Raw genomic sequence first — 10,468 nt, 5'->3', positions numbered from 1 at the left:
TAAAAATAGATATTCAGAATACCCTCTGACTTTCACACAGACATCTCCTGAAGGAATGCCACCCCAAATATGCCACTTTGGCATATTGACTATTTTGAGCTGAAGGCACTTGAGAAGCAGCAGATGCAAGAAGGGCTCTCTGACCTCCCCTTTCCTCTCTAAAAATAGCCCATAAAATTTCCCATGAGAAAGGTGCCCTCTTCCTGTAGCAGAAATAAAAGAACATCCATATCACCAGAAATCGGGAATTGACACTGAGATGGATCTGTACAGATAAATTTACTAAAATCTTTACTTACTAAATTTATTAAAATCTTACTATAATCTTACTAAAATCTTACCTTTATCTTCCACTAATCTCTACACTCCCCACCCCCCACCACCCCGTACATCTCCTAGTCACTTCCCCATAATTTATTGCCTCTAGCCCAAACCTCCTTTGTCTTATCATCTCTTTTCAAATGTATTATTTCTTTATCTAAAAGGTATATATATAAACTTTTTGCTCTGGGCACATCTCTGGGTCATTTTCTTGTGAAGATTTTCATACATGTAAAATTCTAATTAAACTTGTATGCTTTTCTCCTGTTAATTTGCTTTAAGTCAGTTTAATTCTCAGGCCCGGCCAGAGATCCTAAAAGAGTAGAGAAGAAATTTTTATTTCCTTCTCTCTGGCCCTATTGTTTCCCCATTTTGTCCTCTTGTTAAGTAGTTCATTACCTTCCTCCATCACCCACCTCCCATTCTTAGAAACCTAGCTTCTTGGTTGATTTTCATTTGGTACTTGGAACAGTACTTCCCTCAATCTTTTCATATTTATTATCTGCCTTGTGTTTCCTAGAATTCTTATTTGGTAGCATCCAAGGCATTTGTGCAATATTTAAAAAAAAAAAAAAAAGATCCCCAGGGTGTAGCCAAGGCAGACAGCCTATAACAGAGACTCTTACATATGCATATATTGGAATGAAGATCCAAGTATTTCATGAAAATAATTATCTCTGACTGAAGTAGAAGAACCATTAAGAACCATTAAACTTTGACATGAGTTGTTGGTGAAAGCAATAATTTCCTTTCCTAGAAGACATTAAAAGAATTAGATTCACAACAATTTAGGAATCTGAGTAGTAAAGATACCGTCAGTTCTAAAGCTAGGATAAAGATTTGAATGGCCAATGACCTGTGAGGAATCTAATTTTAAAGGCTAATACAGGCTTGGATTAGACGTATTTGTACCCAGGGGTGCCTGGATGGCTCAGTGGGTTAAGCCTCACACTCTTGATTTCAGTTCAGATAGAGACCCTGGTCGGGCTCCATGCTGAGCATGGAGCCTGCTTGGGATTGTCTCTGTCTCTCTGTCTCTCTCTCTCTCTCTCTCTCTCTCGCTCATTCTGTCTCTCTCTGTCTCTCCCTCTTTCTCTACCCCTTCCCCATGTGTGCACTTGTGCTCATGCTGTCTCTCCCCCCTGTCTCTCTAACTCTCTCTTAAAAAAAAAGAAAAGAAAAGAAAAGAAAAATATTTGCACCCAAAGCAATGTTTCTGTACACAGTTCTAACCTGATTAGTCCTACCAAGGGATAAATGATACATTTTTTTGGACTTGATTTCTCTTGGCCTTGATCTGCAACAGGAATGGAAAGAACAGGATGAACTAAGAGAATCTTTGTCATAGTACAGGAAGGGGAGGAGCAAGAGAAGAGGGTCAGGAAGACTACGAATGCCCAGGTCTGCCCCAAGATGGGAGGAAATGAGACAGGATGACAGACAAGTTAAGACAGGCTGTGCCCTAGATGGATTCATATGGAATTTCTTTGGGGCTTCCATAAACACACCTGTATCTCAGAAGGAAGAGCTGTCTGCCTTATTTTGTGAGAAATGTTGGTCATGAATGTAAATAAATAGCCCCAAGCTATTGTGTGTTAAATCGAAGAATAATTCTTTGATAAGAAAATTCAATAATGAATGTTTTGAGACAGGGAGGAGAGAAAGAGAGAGACATTCACAAAAAAAAAAAAAAAAAAAAAAAAAGAAAAGAAAAGAAAAAGAGAGGGAGAAAGGAAGTAATCCTTCATAAATTCCACAAGAAAAAAATACTAATGGAGGGCCTGGCTGGCTGTGGGTAGAGCATGTGACTCTTGATCTTGAGGTTTTAAGTTCTAGCCTCACATTGGGTGGAGATTACTTTTTTTTAAAATTTATTTAATGTTTATTTATTTTCAAGAGACAGAGAGACACAGTGTGAGCAGGGGAGGGGCAGAGAGAGAGGGAGAGACAGAATCTGAAGCAGGCCCCAGGCTCTGAGCTGTCAGCACAGAGCCTGACACGGGGCTCGAACTCACAAACTGTGAGATCATGACCTGAGCCGAAGTCAGACACCCAACCGACTGAGCCACTCAGGAGCCCCGAGATTACTTTTTAAAAAATTAATGAAGGGTGCCTGGGTGGCTCAATCAGTTAAGCATCTGACTCTTCATTTTGGCTCAGGTTATCATCTCATGGTTCATGAGTTAGAGCCCCACATCAGGCTCTGCACTGACAGTGTGGAGCCTGCTTAGGATTCTCTCTCCCTCCCTCTGTCTCTGTTCCTCCCCCACTGGTACCCTCTTGCTCTCAAAATAAATAAATAAACTTAAAAAAATTAATGAAAGGAAAGACCAGGTTCCAATGTTATCTATACTGCAACATATTGGAACATGAAATAAATCAGTATCTCAGTCCCCAGAAATTTTAAGACAATGGATAACTCATCTAAGACAATGTATATTTAATAGAAAAGTCCCAAAGTGAAGCACTGCGGTAATCTAGAATGAACATGAACAGCTTCTGATGTTAGGCACATTAAGAGTGAGGTGTTTTGGGAAAACAGCTTTCTGTTTTTGACAAGTACCACATCCGAGATGACATCTGAATAATTAATATGTTTAGCCTTGATAATACATTTTCAGAAGGAACGTGTTAGTCTGGATACAAATTTTCAAATAGCGAACAGCACTTCTTACTGTCACCTCCCATTATGTGTCTTTCATCATCTATTTAGCCAGCTGTGCTGTTATGTAGGCAAAAGCAAACGTATAACAGATGCTCCTAGAACTTAAAGCATGAGGTGTTTTCAAACATGGCTAGCTACATTGGTTAGAGATGAAAGGTGTCTGCACTGGAAAACAGATTAGTTTATCCACTAAGAGTAGTAGATAATGGAATAAAATTCACCACCTGCCAGCTAGCTATGTGTTCTTGGGCTAAGTTATTTAAACTTTCCAAGCCTCAGTCTTCTCTTCTTCCAGGGATGGCTATGATAATTTAACAAGATAATTCACTTAACAACAAACACATCTGGCAAAGGGTAAATGTTCAATAGATGTTAGCAATTCATTATTTAATTCTTATTGAATCGCATATGTGAGAGCTTTGGCGAGCAAGGAAATAGTTTGAAGAAAGCAAGTTGGTTTGGTGCAGTACTGCAGCTGAGGCTGCTGCTTAGTGGCAAAAGACAAACAAAACAAAACAAAGAATACCTGTATGAGTGGTGCTCCCAAACTCTCACCTCAGCTTGAAGCAGAGAAGTTCAACTTTTATCATCTATATATTGAAGTTCTGGATAAAATCTCAAAAAAAGTAGGGCAGCTGGGTGGCTCAGTTAGTTGAGCATCTGACTCTTGAGTTTGGCTCATGTCATGATCTCACAGCCTGTGAGTGCAAGCCCGGCATTGGGCTCTGTGCGGACAGTGTGAAGCCTACTTGGGACTCTCTCTCTCCCTCTCTCTCTGCCCCTCCCCTGCTTGCTCTTTTTCAAAATAACTAAAAATAAACTTTAAAAATTTATTTTCAATAAAAAACTAAATATTACTACTACTTAAATAATTTACAATAAGTGATAGTGGGTAGAGCCTCTGATGTCAAATCTGTACATTACATATCTATGATGAAAGTCTTAGAAAATTAGAGATAATAGAGAACTTACATAACATGATAAATGGTATATACCAAAAATGTACAGCAGTAATATACTTAATAGTAAAATGCTGACTGATTTCCCTCTAAAATAAGAGTGAGAAAAGGATGCCTGCTTTCCATTCAATAGTGTACCACCCAGTGCAATAAAGCAAGAAAAAGAAATAAAAGGTATAAAGAAATGAAATAACAAAAATGTCATTAACTTCAAGTAATATGATTTTAAACATAAATATTCAAAATAGTCTACAGATAATTATATTTAATATGTTCATTAAAATTGATGGGTGCAAAGACAATATACAAAACTCAATTCTATTTCTATATCCCAGCAACAAATTAGAAAATAAGTTTTTAAAAAGACACAATTTTCAATAATTTCAAAAATATCAAATACATGTTAGTAAATCCAGCAAACAAAATGTTAGTGAGGTAAATTTTTAAAACCTGAAATTTACAGATACAACATGTTCTTAGATTGAAAGACTCAATGTTGAAAGAATGTCAGTTCTTTCTAAATTGACTTCCAGTTCAATGTGATCTCATTAAAAATCTCAACAGAAAATTTGTGAATTGAAAAGGTGATAGTAAAATTTATATGAAATTCAAACAGCTAAGAATAATAAAAAAAAAATTGAAGAAGCATATAAAGTATGAGGATTTGCTGTACTGAAATCAATGATTATTATAGTAACAAAGAGAGTAAGGTGTCAGTGCAAGAATAGAAAATTACAGAGTACAGAAAAGACCCATATGCATTTTGACACTTGCTTTACATTAAAGGTAGCAATGCAGAGAAGTGGAGGAAAGATGGTTTCTCCAATGTTAGGTATCCTTATAGGAAAAACAAAACTTGACCCCTACCTCTAATACAATACACAAAAATAAATTCTAGATAAACTTTGTTTCTAAATGTAAAACGTCAAACAGTAAAGTTTCTATATAGTAACTTAGTAAATCATCTTTATAATTCTCACATTCTCCCTCTCAGATCCTATAGGGGAAATCAGCTCCAGGAGACAAAATGATCAGCTGATTTACATTAACATATAAATTCTAGGGGTTGGATGTACCATTAGAGGTCATAAGGTTCAGTTCCTCCTCATGGTGCATAAAGAGACTGGCAAGAGTTTAGCTATTAGCATTCCCAGGCCTTTCAACTCGACTATGGAGTAAGTTTCCTACTATGAAAGTTAAGTGCCAGACTGCTAAGCTGACGAGAAAATTTTAGTTCCCTGAAATATTACCCTCTGAGTTTGGGTTGTGCTTGAATTATTTCACTTTGAAGGAGATATTTTGCCTGGAGCTTTGGGCCATGTAATAGTGGAGGATCCTAAATCCTCAGAAGTTGTTCTGAGGAGGGAGAGGGATGTGGCTCATCACCTAAAGCAGGGTGACCAACCGCCTTGGTTTGCCTGGAACTGGGGGTGGTGGGGTCAGGACAGGCACTCTTGACTTGGGACCGAAATCATCTAAAGGCTCACTTACTGTATGTCTGGTCAGTGATGGTGACTACTGACTGGTAACTTAGCTGGAGTTATCAATTGAAACACCTTTACATGAACTCTCCATGTGGTTGCCAGGGAACCTTCACCACGTGACAGCTGAGTTCCGAGAACAAACATCTCAAGAGAACCAGGATGACTTGTGTTACCTTTTATGTTCTAGCCTCTGCTGTCACATAGCATCACCAGTCACCCAGATTCAAGGAGAAGGGCCCTAAATACCGCCCCTCCATGCAAGAACTCTCAAAGTACATTGTAAGATAAGTGGGTAGGATGAGAGATATTGTGGTGGCCATTTGTGGAAAATACAATATGCCACAGTCGTATACAGAATCCACTGAGACACCAGAAGGACTTGAACATACAGGTGACTGGTGTGGAGTGTGGCGGGGCAGGGAGCAAAAGAAAATCATTCTCTCAGGTGCTTCTCATTATCTTCCACATCTTATAAATCAATTTCTATCCTGTGGGTTCTAGGTTTTTAAATATGAGCTGGATTTCCATAAAATTATGATAAAGAATGAAAGCAATGTGGCTGGAAAGGACATCTGTTCACAGTTCAGGTGTGCTTTACAACTTTGGTGATATTATATGAATGCAGAGTGGGGACTGGTCACCTGATTTGGTCAGAAGACTGTCATTTTAGGGTTATAAATTCTGTCTCCTTCTACTGTTACCTCCATTGTTTCATCTTACGATGTTGGTCAAGTCACTTGTGTCTCAGGTGCCTCATTTTTGAAATAAGAGTGATAGCAATACTTCACTTATTCACTTGATAGCTGTAGGAATCAAATAAGATCAGTATAAGAAACTGCCATGGAAGCATAACATTTATAATATTATATAAATGTGTCAAGTTTAACTTGCTATCTTCAAAAAGGCTAAGTATGAAAGCAAAGACAAGAACAGCCTTGGATGGGATAGATGACCTCTCAGGCCCTATTAGATCTGTCATTAAGACCTTGAACCAAAATAATCATTTATATCTAACTTACTGAATTAAAACATTTTGACCCAATGAGGACCAAATAACAATTAGATGATAACACTGTGTTTAATGCATTACTACAGTAAATCTGTAGATCAAGTAAGGTCCAACTATACCCATTATTTTTGGAAAATAATAGAGAAGAACATAGTTTCATTTTTATAGATACAGAGCTTAACAAACTTTTAAACTTATTTTATTTAACCAATGTTCCACTCTGCTGAATTTCATGATGCAGAAAATGGACCATATTGTAGAAAAGGCTATTGGGAAACCCAAAATTGAAAAGTAATGATCACAAGCCACTATGGAAAGTGGTTGTAAAGAATTGAATGAAAAATGAGTAACACTAAAAAGAAGTTAAATCTCTCAACTTAATAATGAGTCTAGTAAAGAAGTCACAGACTGAAGGGGTGATAATAACCACCTCGTTGGATAATAAATTTGATTTCATTTCCGTTCCTAAGATAGCAAATTTATGAACAGCTCACAGTGGTGCAAAAAGTAATCTGAAATACACAGTAAGTTAATCAATGCTTGTTTTATGATTGCTGACCTAGGAAATTGCTGGCTGAGAAAGAGAAACACTCTGGGTCTCAGCTTCCAGTAGAGCCTCTCAGGCCTTCTCATCTGGTTTTTCTTCTTGGGTTGTCTCAATCCCTCTCAAAGTTCCAAACGGTCACCTTTACATGGGTGTGTGCCCTTCTACCACTAACTTCACTCTCTGGGCTCCAAGCTCATGTTAGTAATGGCCTACTTATTATAGGGCAAAAACTGTCCCATTTTGCTTGGGAATGAGATTTCCAGGATGCAGACTTTCAGGGCTCTAACTGGGCAGGGCCCAGCCACACTGGGACAGGATACAACTTACTATTAAATAACTCTCCTTGGTCACTCCTGAGGGAACTTAAACTCAGCATATCCAAAAGTTATTGACCATCTTCCCCTTCAGTGCAGTTCCTCACAGTATTCTCTCCAGCAATGCTTGGCACTCTGTCTGTGCTGACTACCATGTTAGAAACCTTGAAGTGATCACAGGCCTATCCTCCTCACCTATCTCCCACACAAAATTAATCGAGTCCTCTGTGTGCGTCTTTTGAAAGCGATGTCTCTTTAGTTGGTTTAACTTCCTTATAATCTCTTACATAGACTATTGCAAAGGCCTCTTATAAGATAAAAATGATAGGGGCACCTGGGTGGCTCAGTCGGTTAAGCGGCCGACTTCAGATCAGGTCATGATCTCGCGTCTGTGAGTTTGAGCCCCACATCAGGCTCTGTGCTGACAGCTCAGGGCCTGCAGCCTGTTTCAAATTCTGTGTCTCCCTCTCTCTCTGACCCTCCCCCATTCATGCTCTGTCTCTCTCTGTCTCAAAAATAAATAAACGTTTAAAAAATAATAAAATAAAATAAAACAAAATAAAATAAAATAAAAATGATAATTAAATATGCACTCTCTGACATGCCTCATTACTTATATTATTTGGGCTCTGTATTCATGTTTCTTTATTAATAAAAATATTAATATAAAGACTGAGAAAATGTTTCAGGGTAATGGGACATGATAGAATCTTAGATTAGGGGAGAAAGTTCCCATAAAGGATGATATTGGGACAATCGAGGAAAACTGAATATGGACTATAAGTTGATAATAGTATTTTATCAATATTAAACTTCATGAGTTAAGTCATCACTCAGTACGTATGTATCTGAATGTCTTTGTTCTTTGTTTTTAAGTTTTATGTATTTATTTATTTGTTTGTTTGTTTGTTTATTTATTTAGAGAGTGAGAGAGAGCACAAGCAGTGGAGGGGCAGAAAGAGAGGGAGACAGAGAATCCCAAGCAGGCTCCACACTGTCAGAACAAAGCCCAACACAGGGCTCAAACTCACAAACTGTGAGATTGTGGGATGCTTAACCAAACTGAGCCACCCAGGCCAGGCGACCCTGAATGTCTTTGTTTTTAAGATTTACATGCTGTTGGAATGATAGGCCATGATCTTGGCAATTTTCATATTTTCAGGAAAACATTTTAAAAAAATAAAAAAAAAGAAGGGGATAAAATAAAAAATAAAGAAGATATCTTAGATGTGTGTAAGATACCTTAGGTGTGTGTAAGCACTTGGCAACATTGTTGAAACAAAACATTAATCGCTGGTGGGCCCACGTCAGGCAATGTGTTCAGAAGTCTCATTCACAGCAAATACAATGAAAATCTTGGGTCTAGTGTGACATCAGCGTAAGCTGTAAAGCCAAAGACTTTCCAGAAGGCCCTTTCTGGTCTAAACAGATGTTAAGGGGATTTGCTAAGTAAGTGCTTACCAAAGTAAAACTTGGAAGGAGTCTAATAAGACAAAAACAACAAATATTGCTTATTGCAATTCAGCCTTCCGCTTTCTATTGCAACCACTGTCTTGCAATCCAGCCTTCTACTTACTGAATTTTTTGCGTCTCTGACATTAAAAAGTGAAGTCTTGGGGTGCCTGGGTGGCTCAGTCAGTTAAGCATCCAACTCTTGATTTTGGCTCCAGTCATGATCTCACAGTCATGAGACCCAGCCCCACATCAGGCTCTGTGCTGGGCATGGAATCTGCTTGAGATTCTCTCTCCTTCTCCCTGTGCTCCTCCCTCACTTGCACTCTCCTGCTCTCTAGCGCTCTCTCTCTCTCTCTTTCAAAAAAAAAAAAAAAGTGAAGTCTTGAAAGGATTCGTCTATAATATAGGGTCAACTGACTGTATGTCTTAAGGAAACCAGATCAGACTTGACCTTGCTGGTAATTTCCCCATTGAGTCATGAACCAGTGACTGGAGAAGATCAGGTAATAGGCAGTGAGGTCAGCCCATGAGAAGAGCACCTGTTTTGTGAATCTGAGGCTTCCAACAGCTTCCCGCAAGAAAGTCACCTCCCAAAGTGTGGTTTGGGAATAACAATGTGTTGCCCGTAGATGGCATCTTAGTTTTAAAGCCAGGATGGTATTCTCCAAAACCCAGATTCTTAGACTAATTGTTCTGCTGCCACACCCAGACCCTGAACAACCTGGTCTTGTACTTCTGCCCTACATCCAACTTCTATGCCTACTATTTCTGCAAACATGGTTAATTTTCAACTCTTTCTAAATCATCGGCCCAACATTTAACCCATACTGCCCTCATATGTCTCCATATCTTTGCTCGTGTGTTGCTTCTACTCAGATGACCCCTAAGCTTTGCACAGTGGCAGAATCATAGTCAATGAGGTTTATCCAAGACGTGATTATGGCTAATTGAAAACTTTTCCCTACTCAAAGGACCCTTACCCACTAGGCATGCAAGAAATCTCACCTTGCTTCAAAAGTTTATAACAAATGTTTGCTTTTTAAAATCTTTAGTGAAATCTTTTCTAATTCCTCCAAGCAGGGGTTGGCTTTCTCACCTATGACTTTATACATATTTCTATTATAATTTTTATTTTTAATTTTGTTTTATTGTTACTTTCTATGTCTGCCTCCCTTGGTAACTCCTTCAAGGCCCAAACTGGGTCATTGTTTTCTTTCCATATGGCCACCTTTTCAGTTTCTCTCCAGTAGGCATTATTAACACCTCATAGTTTTGTCCTTATGCCATACCAACCTTCCAGTGTCCTGCTGACACTCAACACCCACACCAATCATTTTTGTTATTGTCATTGTTCCCTCCCTATCCAGGTTTTGTGCTTAATTAGCTACTGACCCCCATACACTTAGACTGAGGGAGGAGTAAGGGTAACACCATAACTCTAGGGTAGAATACTGGCATGCAGCAGGAGCATTCTTGGGATGGTATATTTTCCTTTTGCATCACTCATCCTGATTGTTCTTTCAGTTCACTGGCTATTGTACCAGGTGTCTGTGATGCTTACTGTTACTGTTCAGGATGGTTTGAAACAAATTTCTATTTCCCTGCTTAGTATAGCAGATTGGATAGTTTGGGTGTAGGATGGAATCCCTTGGTTAGATCATGAGGCTATAAACAAGGGCAGGGATGCAAACAGAAGTGGAGACAGTAGGTAAAA

General features: G+C 38.6%; 1 pseudogene; it reads left to right on the top strand.

Moving 5' to 3' along the window:
* The first annotated feature begins 9,640 nt into the window (after positions 1–9,640).
* Positions 9,641–9,723, top strand: LOC131489330 (U4 spliceosomal RNA; annotated as a pseudogene).
* The last annotated feature ends 745 nt before the right edge of the window (positions 9,724–10,468 follow it).

This window comes from Neofelis nebulosa, chromosome 1 (assembly GCF_028018385.1).
Source record: "Neofelis nebulosa isolate mNeoNeb1 chromosome 1, mNeoNeb1.pri, whole genome shotgun sequence".
In the NCBI taxonomy this organism is placed as follows: domain Eukaryota; kingdom Metazoa; phylum Chordata; class Mammalia; order Carnivora; family Felidae; genus Neofelis; species Neofelis nebulosa.
Note: the sequence above shows the minus strand (reverse complement) of the source record. Positions and strands in the feature narration are given on the sequence as shown.